Source organism: Thalassophryne amazonica, chromosome 2 (genome assembly GCF_902500255.1).
Source record: "Thalassophryne amazonica chromosome 2, fThaAma1.1, whole genome shotgun sequence".
Lineage (NCBI taxonomy): Eukaryota > Metazoa > Chordata > Actinopteri > Batrachoidiformes > Batrachoididae > Thalassophryne > Thalassophryne amazonica.
In genome coordinates, this window is record NC_047104.1 from 89226044 (window position 1) to 89239903 (window position 13860).

Here is a 13860-nt window from a genome sequence, read left to right on the forward strand (position 1 = left end):
AACTATCGAAGCTGTTGTGTTTACATAAATGAGGCATTGAAATTATGTTTTATTTAAATTTATGACTCACTGATTTACTTTTCCATCTGTTTGGCAATGGTACAATTACATACTCCACCACCACCCTTAATATGATGTTCCCATAAAATCTTTGATAGATGGTTTATAACTGCACATTTACATAGCTACAAACCAACGAGTCGTTCAATGTTATTTTTGAGTAAAATTGTGTAAAAACTGTAAAACACAGCAGAAACAAGAATCAACATAGTTCTTGTGTGATGCTTTCAAACAAGATGAATGCAAAGAATAACTGCTGCTGGACAGCTGGACAGAAACTCAGAATAATGCTGACAAAAGTCAACGTTACTCAGGTAGGTTGTCACGTCAACTGGATTTGTTTAGTTCCTTGAAATAGACTAGAAATCCTCCAAAGATGTCCAGTTGGTCTGACTCCACCTGCCTGAGTACCATGAGCTGGATGACAAAGAATCTCCACAGTCAAGTGAAAATTACCTTTGGGGGTTAAAGGAAGAAGGCTTTTCAACTTGGGTGACTCGATCTTTCTGATATCATAAAGCAGGGTGACATTAAGTAAGATAGCTTTCATCAGGATATGTACTGTATATTTGTGATGTGAAAGATAAAATTCTAATACCCCACAGTGAATGCAAAATTCCTGAGTAAGTAAAAAAGGAGTACACACTGAATTCTTAAATTTTGCATTGTTGCATGTATTAAAGATTGACATTAAAGAAAAGATTTGGACCACACAGATCTGCAACTCTTCATGAATCACCTACCACCTCCCCCACATTATTCTGTAATTTGGCCCTGTCAGAGTGAATGGAATTGCTGCAGGTTTGCAAGTCAATTAAAATTGAAATTGTTCCACAATTTTCTACTAATTAACTATATAGCTGCAACTTTTGGTCAAATCTGAGAGGAACATCCTCAATTTAAATGATGCCTTGTGCAATAAAATGGATCAAAATTTATGACTGTAAAATGATTTGAGATAAGTGTCACATTCTAGGATAGACCGGTGTAGAGTACATTATTTCCTGAGCCAACTGCTTTTTGAAGCGTAACTTAACGATTTACAACAGGATGTTTTGTTTGACTTGGAAGGAAGACCTAATAGCGTTAAATGGCCCTAAATAATGAAGTTGATAACAATAGCTACTTTTTTTTTCCTTCTTTCATCATAACTAATTTGACAGGACTATGTTAAGAAATGATCATATGCATACTTTTGAATAAATTAACCAAGAGAGATTATTGCAAAGATGTTTTGATATTTTTTTCTTTATAGACTTCTTTCCAAAAATATGTAGAAAGAAGCTCTCTAAAGATAAACTTTCATAAAGTAGTTACTAAACATGGACTATATATATATATATATATATATATATATATATATATATATATATATATATATATATATATATATATATATATATATATATATACACAAAAACATGGGGTGTAGAAAATACAAAAAAAACCCCAGCAGAAACAAGAATCAACATAGAAAATACAAAATATATATATAAACAATAAAAAAAAACCATAAATAAAAAGGATCAAATAATAAAACTATTTCACCACTGATTATTTCCCTCAGACTTATGTCTATTCCACTGTCCCAGTTACAGTCAAAATGCTAAAATAATTGTTTTTATTGTATTTTATCTAAAAAAAAAAATGTGAATACTATCAGACTTGATGAACTTAATTTGTATGTCAACATGTCCCATGATCATCATCTTGTGACAACAACAATATTATTGTAAAACCCAAATTCAATTTCATATTTCATTAAGCTTCAAAATGGTGTCTGCAGCTAAATTGGTATTTGAAAACCAATAAATTATTTTTATGGTTGGACATCCCGCAACCAAATGTTTTGGGGGCTGGGGAGGAGGGGTACACAGGAATTATGCTGTCTATTGGTCCATCTGTTCTTGAGTCTTGTCAGCGCAACTCCTCCTAAACCAATAAATTGATTTCAATAAAACTGCACACAATGGTAGACCAACAAGATTATGTTTAATTCATGGATCATACTGCAGGATATTGACTTTGAAAGTGCAAATCCTTTTAAACCACTTTATGGGCAATATGTGAATCTTTGTTGTTTATTTAATAGATCATATTTGTCCATTACATGTACAGATGCTCACCACTTTGTTATTTCAGGAATTTCATCACAAAAGAGTTTTCATTATCCATTAATAATATATATAAGCAACTAGTATGTAGAGCGAGAGGTATGTTTTTGTCACATGATTGAATAATAATAATAATAATAATAATAATAATAATAATAATAATGTAGCATTGTTTTTGGAAAAAAAATAGAAAAGTATACATGAACAAAGGGTATGAGTGGATGGTGATAGGGGGATGGTGAACCTTCCGGAAATTAAACTGACTCAGACAGACAAGATGTTCAACTAACATTAAAACATGTTACATCCCACTTTAGGAGTGTCTGAAAGTGTATTACAAGATTCTCCCAGGCATGACTAGCAGCACTATTGCAATATTTACAATAATTGGTAAGTAGCATATGTCAATGTTTCAAAACCCCAAATGCGTTATTTTACGTCTCTCAAGTCTTAAAAGGGGACCACTTATAATTCAAACCATGCTTGAATAGCTGAAAACAGAAAAACTACAGCAGCGCACTCGTAGAGCACAAATCTCTGTGAACACTAGTCTGCAATTCCACAGATTTTTCCCTTGGAAAAAACTTTCACGGTCAAAGTCCTGTTAGAAGTGACTTTTCATAAGATGAATTAAATGTGGTGAAATATCAGGAGTATGTATTTAATTCATGCACTTGAATCAAAGACTTTTTGTGGTGTTGTCAGGATTTTTTTTTTCAGCTTTTTCAGTTTCTGAATTCTTTTTCACATAATTTTCATAGAACATTGGCTATCTGTGCTATGCACAATTTGTCACTGGTTTTTGGCACTTGGTTTCCGACTGATAATGGAAGATAGACAAACAGGCATAAAATTGCCTCCATCCAGAAAAATGAGAGTGACTGAGACACTTTTGACTGAGATATAATGCAAAATGTATGACAAATGGGCTTTTCAGTATTAAATTGAAATGTGCACCAAATCCACAATCCGGATGAGATGTGGATCAAAATTTGTCAGGTGATAGTGAGTGCCAGGCTGCACCTAACTTTCAAATATATACATTAAATGGGGGTTCTTGTCTATCAAGAGGTGAATCCTTTAAAAATTTCATAATGATATATGGAGAATTGTGTCAGTATATACTATAGTATGGAATGCTGACATAGTCACTGAAATCTTTTCTGAAGTCTAACATTTTCTGATTTTACGGCCTTCATTGTACACAGTTTCCTTTCCTCCTGTTGTGTGTGTGCATGTATGTATGTATATACGTGTATTAGTCTGGGTGATCATTTTTACAAAGCTCTAGGAGAGTGAAGATTAAATTGGCTGTGAAACTGAACAAAATGAAAGGTTTGACAGTTTGGAGGGAGTTTTGTTCATAGCAAAGCTGTGTTTGAGTGAGTATTCAACAACGTATTTTTAATTTTGCTTGCGCTAAACAATTAAAAATCTGCTTGATTCACGAGTTTGTATAATTATGTTTGTGTATTTGGGAACAATAATCCATGGGGTATGTAATGTTTCCATACTTTGTTTCTGAGATCAGGGTTGCTCTGGTTTAATTGAACCTGCACTGCACCCAGGTCTGACAGTGCAGGCAGAGGAGCATCGATAAACTATGAAACGGTTCCAATACGGTCAGTCGATGAGGCTTTGTGAGTGGTTCCCTTGGGGCTTTGATTTTCCTCTCAAACAACAATTCAGGATCTCTGCATTTCAAAGACAGCTGCCGTCTTTGCTGTTATTGTTGTTGTTGCTGTTGTTGCTTCTTCCCCCATGTCTGAGTCATGTCACTGAGGTCGATTTTATTCATGTCCATAAAGGCTCTTCTACACTTGAATCACCATGTTTTCTCTTGGTCTGTGAAGTGGTAGCAACCAATAAAAGTCAATCTCCCATGGTAATGGCCAATTGGGTTTGTTCCCATTATTGGCATCCTGAGCCATGGTCAACAGATGCAGAGCTGGCATCCCAGACAAAACTGAAGGTTCAACCTTATGGCGAGGCCATTTTCTCTTCTTTTCCTCAGCCCCTGTGAGCCTGAGCATCACTCCGTCATGTACAGCTACTTTATAAAGAGACCTGTCACCGTTGCATCACAGGAGCACTGCCAGCGAGGACTAACCGTCTAACCATTTCAGCTAATTGCCTCATTAATGATTCACCGGTGTTAGGCTGCTCTAGCACTTCGCTGTGGGGAGCAAATTGTTCTGATTGGTTTGCCTCTGTCAATTATTGATGAACCAGTGAGCTGAAGTGCTAACACCTGGCTTCGGAGGTCCAAATGGCCCTGCATTCCCATCACATACTGGGTTATCACACACTCTGGGACCACATTCGGTCTTCAAGAGCCACAGTCTTGACTATTGCTGTTGTTTTAGAGTGTATGTAGTACGCCCAGGGGCAATGGCTGTGATCTTGGCTGTGAGGATATTAGGTCATAGAAAGACACACTGTGGTGCAAAATGTGGACGAAGCAGATGTAGCATGAAGTGATGTGCGGTAAGTTATAGAAGAAGAATAACAACAGAGACAACTGACAGCAGAATTATCCATTTGTGTTGAAGATAACAGTTCTTAATTCTGCAATAACAGCAAGAATATAATGATATTACAATCTATTAGGGAGTGCATGTCTGTCTAATAAAACAATGCAATACATATCCAGATACATGAGCTGCAACACAATTCAGGAACAATGATTTTTATTATGGAATGATTTGATTTGTAGAGATTTGAGTCAGCATGGTACAATGTGGTATAGTTCTTTCTTTAATGTAGACTTTCATTGTCCATGATAAATTAGGATAAGCCAAATGTGCATTTCTTACCTTCAAACACATACTTCATGAACACAAAAAACTAACTAATATCAAACTAATATGGCGAAAAACAACACCCTCATTGGATACAACCCATATAACAGCCAAGTGGCCTCTGTGTGCATACGTGTGTGCATGTGTATGGATTCAATCACAGAGAAACTGGGGAGAGCTGACATTTGCTGTTTGGTATGCTTATTTATTTTTTAATCAGAGATGAATGCTGCGAAAATGGAAAGTTGATTTTTGGAGAAATTACCAATTTTAGCTAACAACAGTGAACAATGGACATTGTGCTGCAATGCACCATGGGAGTTCAGGGTTTTGGAGTTTTAAATTAGTTACTGTGGTTCATGTTAGTTTAACAGTGTTGTTAGTGTTATTGATTTACTGTGTTTTATAGTTCAATTGGTTTAGTCAGTTTAGTTAAGTGTCATGTTGCTATTACCATGAGTGAAAAGTGTTGTGCTTTTGATGTCTTCGGACACTGTCTCTGTTCGTGAGTGTGTAAAATTAAAAGCATGTATGTGCAGCAGAATGCAGAAAAGACAAAATGTTGTGTATGTTTGCATGTGAGCATGCATGAGTATAACGTTGACTACAGACAAACTATGGAGAGCTGACATTTGCCATTCAGAATGCTTTTGGGTCAAGGATGCACGCCACCAAAACGGAATGTTGATAGGACTAATATTTTTAGAGGAACTACGGATATAAGGCAACAACACTCTGAACAATGTAATAATTACATTCTTGACAAGCATGCCATTCCAGCAGGGTACAGTAAATGACATCTATATTTTTAAAGTGTGCGTGTGTGTGTGTAATTTTATTTAGCAAGTTCAATGTAAGTTCATAATACATTTGAAAATAGTTTGTTAAAAATGCATGGATGACACAAGAAAGTGAAAACACTTATTTCCATTGGGGTCTATTTTAAAATCAAATGACAAAATCAAAGTAATAATAAAATATAATAATAATAATAATAATAGTGTGTATAACATAACAAGAACCTAAACAATTTATTAATACATTAAGACATAAATTAATATTAAAAAAAATACTTAATTAACAGGAAATAATATGTTGTTGATGTCCTTAGACCTCGACAACTAAGGTTCTAAATATATTCTGGACTCAGACGCCATTCCAACTCATTATAGAAAGTTTTCACAATTTACACAACAAAAATATAAACGCAACACTTTTGGTTTTGCTCCCATTTTGTATGAGATGAACTCAAAGATCTAAAACTTTTCCACATACACAGTATCACCATTTCCCTCAAATATTGTTCACAAACCAGTCTAAATCTGTGATAGTGAGCACTTCTCCTTTGCTGAGATAATCCATCCCACCTCACAGGTGTGCCATATCAAGATGCTGATTAGACACCATGATTAGTGCACAGGTGTGCCTTAGACTGCCCACAATAAAAGGCCACTCTGAAAGGTGCAGTTTTATCACACAGCACAATGCCACAGATGTCACAAGATTTGAGGGAGCGTGCAATTGGCATGCTGACAGCAGGAATGTCAACCAGAGCTGTTGGTCGTGTATTGAATGTTCATTTCTCTACCATAAGCCGTCTCCAAAGGCATTTCAGAGAATTTGGCAGTACATCCAACCAGCCTCACAACCACAGACCACGTGTAACCACACCAGCCCAGAACCTCCACATCCAGCATGTTCACCTCCAAGATTGTCTGAGACCAGCCACTCGGACAGCTGCTGAAACAATCGGTTTGCATAACCAAAGAATTTCTGCACAAACTGTCAGAAACCGTCTCAGGGAAGCTCATCTGCATGCTCGTCGTCCTCATTGGGGTCTCGACCTGACTCCAGTTCATCGTCGTAACCAACTTGAGTGGGCAAATGCTCACATTCGCTGGCGTTTGGCACGTTGGAGAGGTGTTCTCTTCATGGATGAATCCCGGTTCACACTGTTCAGGGCAGATGGCAGACAGCGTGTGTAGCGTCGTGTGGGTGAGCGGTTTTCTGATGTCAATGTTGTGGATCGAGTGGCCCATGTTGGTGGTGGGGTTATGGTATGGGCAGGCATCTGTTATGGACGAAGAACACAGGTGCATTTTATTGATGGCATTTTGAATGCACAGAGATACCGTGACGAGATCCTGAGGCCCATTGTTGTGCCATACATCCAAGAACATCACCTCATGTTGCAGCAGGATAATGCACGGCCCCATGTTACAAGGATCTGTTCACAATTCTTGGAAGCTGAAAATGTTCCAGTTCTTGCATGGCCGGCATACTCACCGGACATGTCACCCATTGAGCATGTTTGGGATGCTCTGGACCGGCGTATACGACAGCGTGTACCAGTTCCTGCCAATATCCAGCAACTTCGCACAGCCATTGAAGAGGAGTGGACCAACATTCCACAGGCCACAGTTGACAACCTGATCAACTCTATGCGAAGGAGATGTGTTGCACTGCATGAGGCAAATGATGGTCACACCAGATACTGACTGGTATCCCCCCCAATAAAACAAAACTACACCTTTCAGAGTGGCCTTTTATTGTGGGCAGTCTAAGGCACACCTGTGCACTAATCATGGTGTCTAATCAGCATCTTGGTATGGCACACCTGTGAGGTGGGATGGATTATCTCAGCAAAGGAGAAGTGCTCACTATCACAGATTTAGACTGGTTTGTGAACAATATTTGAGGGAAATGGTGATATTGTGTATGTGGAAAAAGTTTTAGATCTTTGAGTTCATCTCATACAAAATGGGAGCAAAACCAAAAGAGTTGCGTTTATATTTTTGTTGAGTGTATTACCACCCTTGAAAAATGTCAGCTACCTATTTTGAAAAACACTACCCAGTCTAGAGCCACTTAATCCCCATAGGCAACATGCTACAATGGCTTGCAAAAGTATTCATACCCCTCGGTATTTCACACATTTTGTTTATGGCATTTCAAATACAGAAAGTAAATCAGGCTTCTCAATATAAAATTTCTAAATTATCTTCCTTATACCCCCGTCACACATATCCGGAACCATGCAGAGTGGCGTTGGACTTCTGAATTAGCGCACATCCGAAAGGTGTCAGATTTCAGTTCCAAAATGTTCTGACAGCCATCTGTGGAAGTCCACACACTTGGTCAAAATTGGCCGGCGGCCCCAAGTGTAATGCACATGTTCATAATTCATTCACGGTCGAGATGGGACACCTGTCTGATGTCGGTCCATGTGTTATCTGAGGACCATCTAACCGCAATTTACATATTCCAATGGCGGCAAAATGGGATCCGACACAATTTGAGCTCATATGAGGGAACCTCAAGATGGATTTGGCACGGTATGCCTGCCGGTATGATCTGCAGTGCCACGTATAATAATGTATCCGTGTCCACTGCAGGTCAGTGTGTGGCACAGTGCACAGTGTTACAGATCTGGACAAGCTGTTATATCCATAACAGACCTTACAGTAGAAATAATATTCCTCCCCATGGGCAACATAAATAATGTGAAATATTGTGCCCATCAGATCTGCGACACCACGGCGGCTGGCGGGCAGTTGCTCAGAGCTGAACACATCTCACTGCAGTAAACTGTAAACACTGTAAATAAATGCTGTAATAAACAAATTATTGCTTGATCACATTTAATTCTGTGGTGCGTATGATGTGGAACTGTTTTGCCATGACAACATATGAAACATGAATCTCACCTGCAGGAGCATTTTGCGATGCACTGCATCAGGAGCCAGGACCACTGTGGTGGAGTGCTGGAAACAACAACAGCAAACACAAATCCTATGGGGTAACCCAACCAGAAATCACCATGTAGAGTTGCATTGTGGGGGGAAGAAAATAAAGTCTGGTGTCACGAATATATTGGGAAGGCTCACTGCAAACTTTTTTAAGCAAAAGGTGTCTTTTGACTGTCAGCAAAGGTTCGCTACTGCTTATTATGAAAACACAGACACACTGAGCGGTCATTTCCTCATGACAGCACTTTTATGCACACGTACATGCGAGGTCAGTGAGCCTGTGGGAAAAGAGGACGAGTGAAGGAGTGATTGAATGGGTGTGAGTGACTGCGCCGATGGACACATATGGCGTGAGTCCGGCCTATACGTTGGTTGTTCTTTGATGTCCAGCACAGGTCCTGTGCAAAGGGAGGAACATAGCACTCCATTCTGTTTGCTATCCAGAAATCTAGGCATCTGACAGCAATCTGTGTCATCTACATATGTGTTGGATGCGATCTGACAGGTGTGGACGAGGCAGTCTGTCTGCCTTCTGACACGGCTGACCATGCCCCTTTTTCTCCCAACTGCGTCAGGTTATGGCAATATTTGCCATGTTGGGCATGGCTCTGGCAAACTCTTGCTATGTGTGACAGTGGCTTTAGACTCAAACTGAAAGTAAATCTCTACAACGTGTTATAAATTAATTAAAAATATAAAAGCCAAGATGATGGGTTGCATATGTAATCAGCCCCTTTGGTATAATAGCAGTAAATAATCAGTTTAATTGCCAGTTTTCTTCAGACAAGTCAGGGGATGGATACATGAACATTTTCAAGTCACTGAATGTCTTGAACTTTATTTACAGCCGGTTATGAATAAATGCAAACAGTATGGCACTCTATGGTAAATCTGCATGGAGTAGACAGTTCTCAAAAACTGAGTGACTGCAAGAAGGAGAAGAGTGAGGAAAGCCACCAAGACACCCACACAACCCAGAAGAAGTTATAGGCTTCTGTGGCTGTGATTGGAGAAATTGTGCATAATGCAGGTTTTGCATTTTGTATCCCCAATTATACAACTTCATGATGAAGTGATACAGAGGAAGGCTTTCTTTCACCAAAACATTAAATCTAGGCTTGCATGTCAGATGTACCTTCTGGAAAATTGTAGCTGAACTTTCAGGTCTTCTTTATAATAAAACCCACATTTGTGGTAATCAGAATGGGGCAGATGCTTCTTTTTCAATTTCCCATACCAGATGTTTTGTCTGTTGTGGGGACTGAGGTGAGAAAGCAACAAAATGATACCTGAATAACAGTGATGAAAAAAAAATGCTGAATTAAAATTACTGCTTAAATCTCACTTGAAGGTAGTCCAAATCCCCAAAACATCTAAAAACAGACTGCACCATCATTGGATGCTTATGGTTATCTGTGCATCTCCGATAAGGCTGGTGCTTACTTCTGCACTGCTGCATGTCCGTGTTCATTATGGACAATGCAAAGGAGAAATAACTTTGGGCAATCACTTGAAGTAGGGGCTTTTTTTTTACACCTGATGTGTACCTCCACCAATTCACAACAGCATGTTCTTTGTGCTGTACAATGTGACAAAATAACCAGGTGTACACAGATCTGATATTTTGGTTTCATTATTGGTCTGATATTTGGAAAAATGACTGGCTTGGATATCAGGAAAAAATGATAAAATAAAAAAGAAATCTGATCTGAGTCTTTTGTAAATCTGAGTCATGTTGGGTTTGTGTGCTTTCAATTGGTGGATTGGATCTATGTACAATATTTGTTTCACAGTTTGAGTTGATGTTTTTTTCAATAGTTAGGTTAGCAAAGTCCTCCAGACAAATGTATTTACTGACAGCTGTGTTCTTTTAAGACATGGAAAAGGTACTGGATTGGTATCTGTATCGGCAAATAGTGAAGGCTGTAATACCAGGATGGTATCAGACCTGAAAAAAGTGGAAATGTGCCATCCCTTAAAATAACAAAGACTTCTGTGTTTATATTAATCAAGAAAAACAGATGAATTTCAGCACACAGAAAAGCCAGTCAATTGATTTTTTTTTTTTAGTCTCTCCAATAAGATTCTACAGTACACAAAATTTTTTTTGAACTGGGCAGGTAGTAGTCTGGAATTTAGAGATATGAGGTTGTAATCAGAGGATTCACAGTTTAATTCCCGCATCACATATAAAATTAATTAAGCATGGTCCATAATCCTCACGTTTTTCATGGTGTGTAGTTGGTCGGCTTGCATGGCAGCAACCTGACATCACTATGTGGGTGAGGTGAATGTGAAGCACTTAAATGACATAGAGCTTTGAGGTGTAGAAGCTGGATTTCCAATTGGGGTTTGATTCCAGTGTGCTTAAGCCCCTTTCACACAAGACCAAAGTAGGGTAGCATAATGTGGTGTACCGACTACGCCGAGCTTATGCAGCCCTACGTGGCAATACGCTGAGGGACGCAAAGGTGTCCGAGCCATGGATGCAAAATTTAAATATGCCTGTCATAGAGCAGTGCATGTGTCCAGTGCTCTACCCAAGTCTATGCATCCCTCGGCTACTGTAAAGTCTACGTAACACTGTGCTACTGTACACCATGCCTCCGCAATTGTAAGCTACTCTTCGCCAGTCTGGCGAAAAATCCTTTTTGGTTTTTTATCAGCATGTAAATGCATTGCTAGATTTTATTCACCCTGCTGGACTCTGCTGAACTTTGCTAGCAGTGAAGTGTTAAATCCACAGAAGCTTACGAGGTGGGCCAAAACCACAGAAGAAGAAGGGACAGGCCAAAGCTCCCCCCACCCTCAATGCGCAACATATGCAGTCATTCCTGCATAACAGATACACACCACAATGCAACTCTACGTAGGTCCAGTAGGGCTTTCGGCTCCATGTCTACATCCTGGATGAAGACCTATCATCGGCATTGTCCCACTCCACCAAGCTATATACATGGGTACTGGTCTTGGCCGGGGAAGAAACCTGCACTCCATCCAGGAGGAGTCTTAGACCCTCATCTGCTCCAAATTATAGGATGTGTGGATAAGCACTGGCCCGAATGACCCCAGTGCCTGCATAGGGCTTACGTCTTCTCCTTAGATGGAAGCAGTACTGTAGAAATACAATATATTTAGCCCAGTGGCAAACTGTAAAGGGCAGCAGACATGGAACCTTCTGCATGTCACTCAAGACGGTGCAGGCATGCTGCAGTGCAATAGAAAAAGCAGGATTTAGCGAGCCACCTGCTGTTCGTGGTTAGCGCACCAGTTTTTTTTGTGCAGAATATCACTGGTTCAAGTCTCTTCCAAATTCATTTGGATACCCCTCATGTAATATAATCCTTTCTGTAGGATGGCTGCTTCTCCTCACTCCCAGCATGTGTGAACAGTGTGAACCTATGCACAGAGGAGACCGTTATCCCCCTTTGTGACAGGCTGTCTGCAGGACTGTGCAATGGCCTTGAGCAGAGCTACGCTGGTATACAGTGTGGCATCAATACTTGGTTTGTTTATGGTGATTTATAACAGGTGCAGCATAGGCATTGCTATAGTGGGTTTCGTGTAACTGGCTCTCCAGTGGATACCTGAGATTGTCATTGCTTCAGATGAATCCACCCTCCTGTTGAATCATCCTTCAATAGAACACAAGCTGCATCAAAACCTCCAGAACACAAAGCAGGAGAGAAAATAGTTCAGTGTTGTCTCAAATGAGGCATTAAAAGGTTGCCTAAAGTAAAGACATAGAGATGCGACGTGAACCCACCCACAGTGTGAGTGGATTTACTTCTCTCTCCTTGGCCTTAATTGAAGCTGATTAAGGAGTCACCCCCCATGATGACACCACTGTCACTCTCAATCTCAGCCTCGTGGGCTTGTCGTGTACACTCACGGAGTGGTCACTTTGCCTTTGTTTTCACACTGACGCAGCTGACAGCAGACCCCTCTTAACTTGCCCCCTCCCTAAAAATACTGTTATGGTGACTCACGGCGCATCACCGTAAACCTTTGGAACAGGCGGACGGAGTTTAAACAAGGCTGCTGACCAGTTGAACATGAAAGTTGGTAAAACTTCACTTAACAACTTCTCCTCCTTTGTTCTTCTCTTTGTTGTGAACAGGTGACCGAGCAGTGATGACATCAGACTGGCAGTCCAATCGCATGAAGGCAACTATAAAGCACAACATTCAGAAATGACTTCACTGAAGAACCTGCTGAAAACCCCCAATTGTCCCAAAAGTGAATTTCTTTAAAGCCTCTTTGGCTCCATGATATTTTATCTCCGGCTTTTTTTCTATGAAACATGAGCGGGGAAAAAAAGGTTTAAAAAAAGAAATAAAAAATAAACTCTTCATCATTGGATGGTTGCAAACGCCAGAGAAATACTCTTGGGGAGATGATTTTGTCTTCAATGAGAAGATCACTCATGCATGCTTTTGTAAATAGATGATAATCAAACCTTATTCCTGTTATAGGAAAGACACTAAGAGGCTCTCAACACATCACAAACACACGTGGATGAAAAAAATCCACAGTCTTCTTAACATCAATCACCATTTCCAATGTAAGTTAATATTGATATTAGTTATTTGGACTGTAAAAATAGTATTTGCTATTCTTCTTATTCTCTTTATATAACAACCTAGTCTTCCTCTCTGATATCCACTAGTTCAGTATGTAAATACCGATGAATGAGGACAACAGCATGAAACAGACTATAGTGTATATTTACCAATCCCATAGTAGGATACCAATCTCATAATGTGGATATTTCAGACTACCTTAAAGGTTTTAAATACTTGAACTTGTTTGCTGATAGTTGAAGACATACTGTAGTCCCAGGTCTTGCCTATGTATTGGAATAGATGCATAAAAAGCATTAGCTATAGGTAATGCTATTATTTGACAATAGTTTTATGACAATTCAGTTTTTGTTGGGGTTGTTCCCCCCCAAAATCAGTTCATTCTACTGGGTATCGTTGAAGTGGAAAAGCAAAAAGTCAAACTACACTTTTTCATTTCATATTGATGGTTATTTTTTCCATATTTCTAATAATTTTATTATTTTGCACTGCAATAATTGCCCTCTCACTCCCCATGCAAGGGTTGTAACTGCTGTAGCAAACCCTGATAAGG

At 39.3% G+C, this 13860-nt stretch overlaps 1 long non-coding RNA gene across 1 annotated transcript in view; it reads right to left on the reverse strand.

Annotated features, from left to right (window-relative positions):
• The window catches only part of LOC117526835, a 294238-nt gene extending 281292 nt beyond the window's left edge, over positions 1–12946 (reverse strand). The window contains exon 1 of the long non-coding RNA XR_004565365.1: positions 12843–12946. This is a non-coding gene — a long non-coding RNA (uncharacterized LOC117526835). The remainder of the gene's footprint in view (positions 1–12842) is intronic.
• Between the last annotated feature and the right edge of the window lie 914 nt (positions 12947–13860).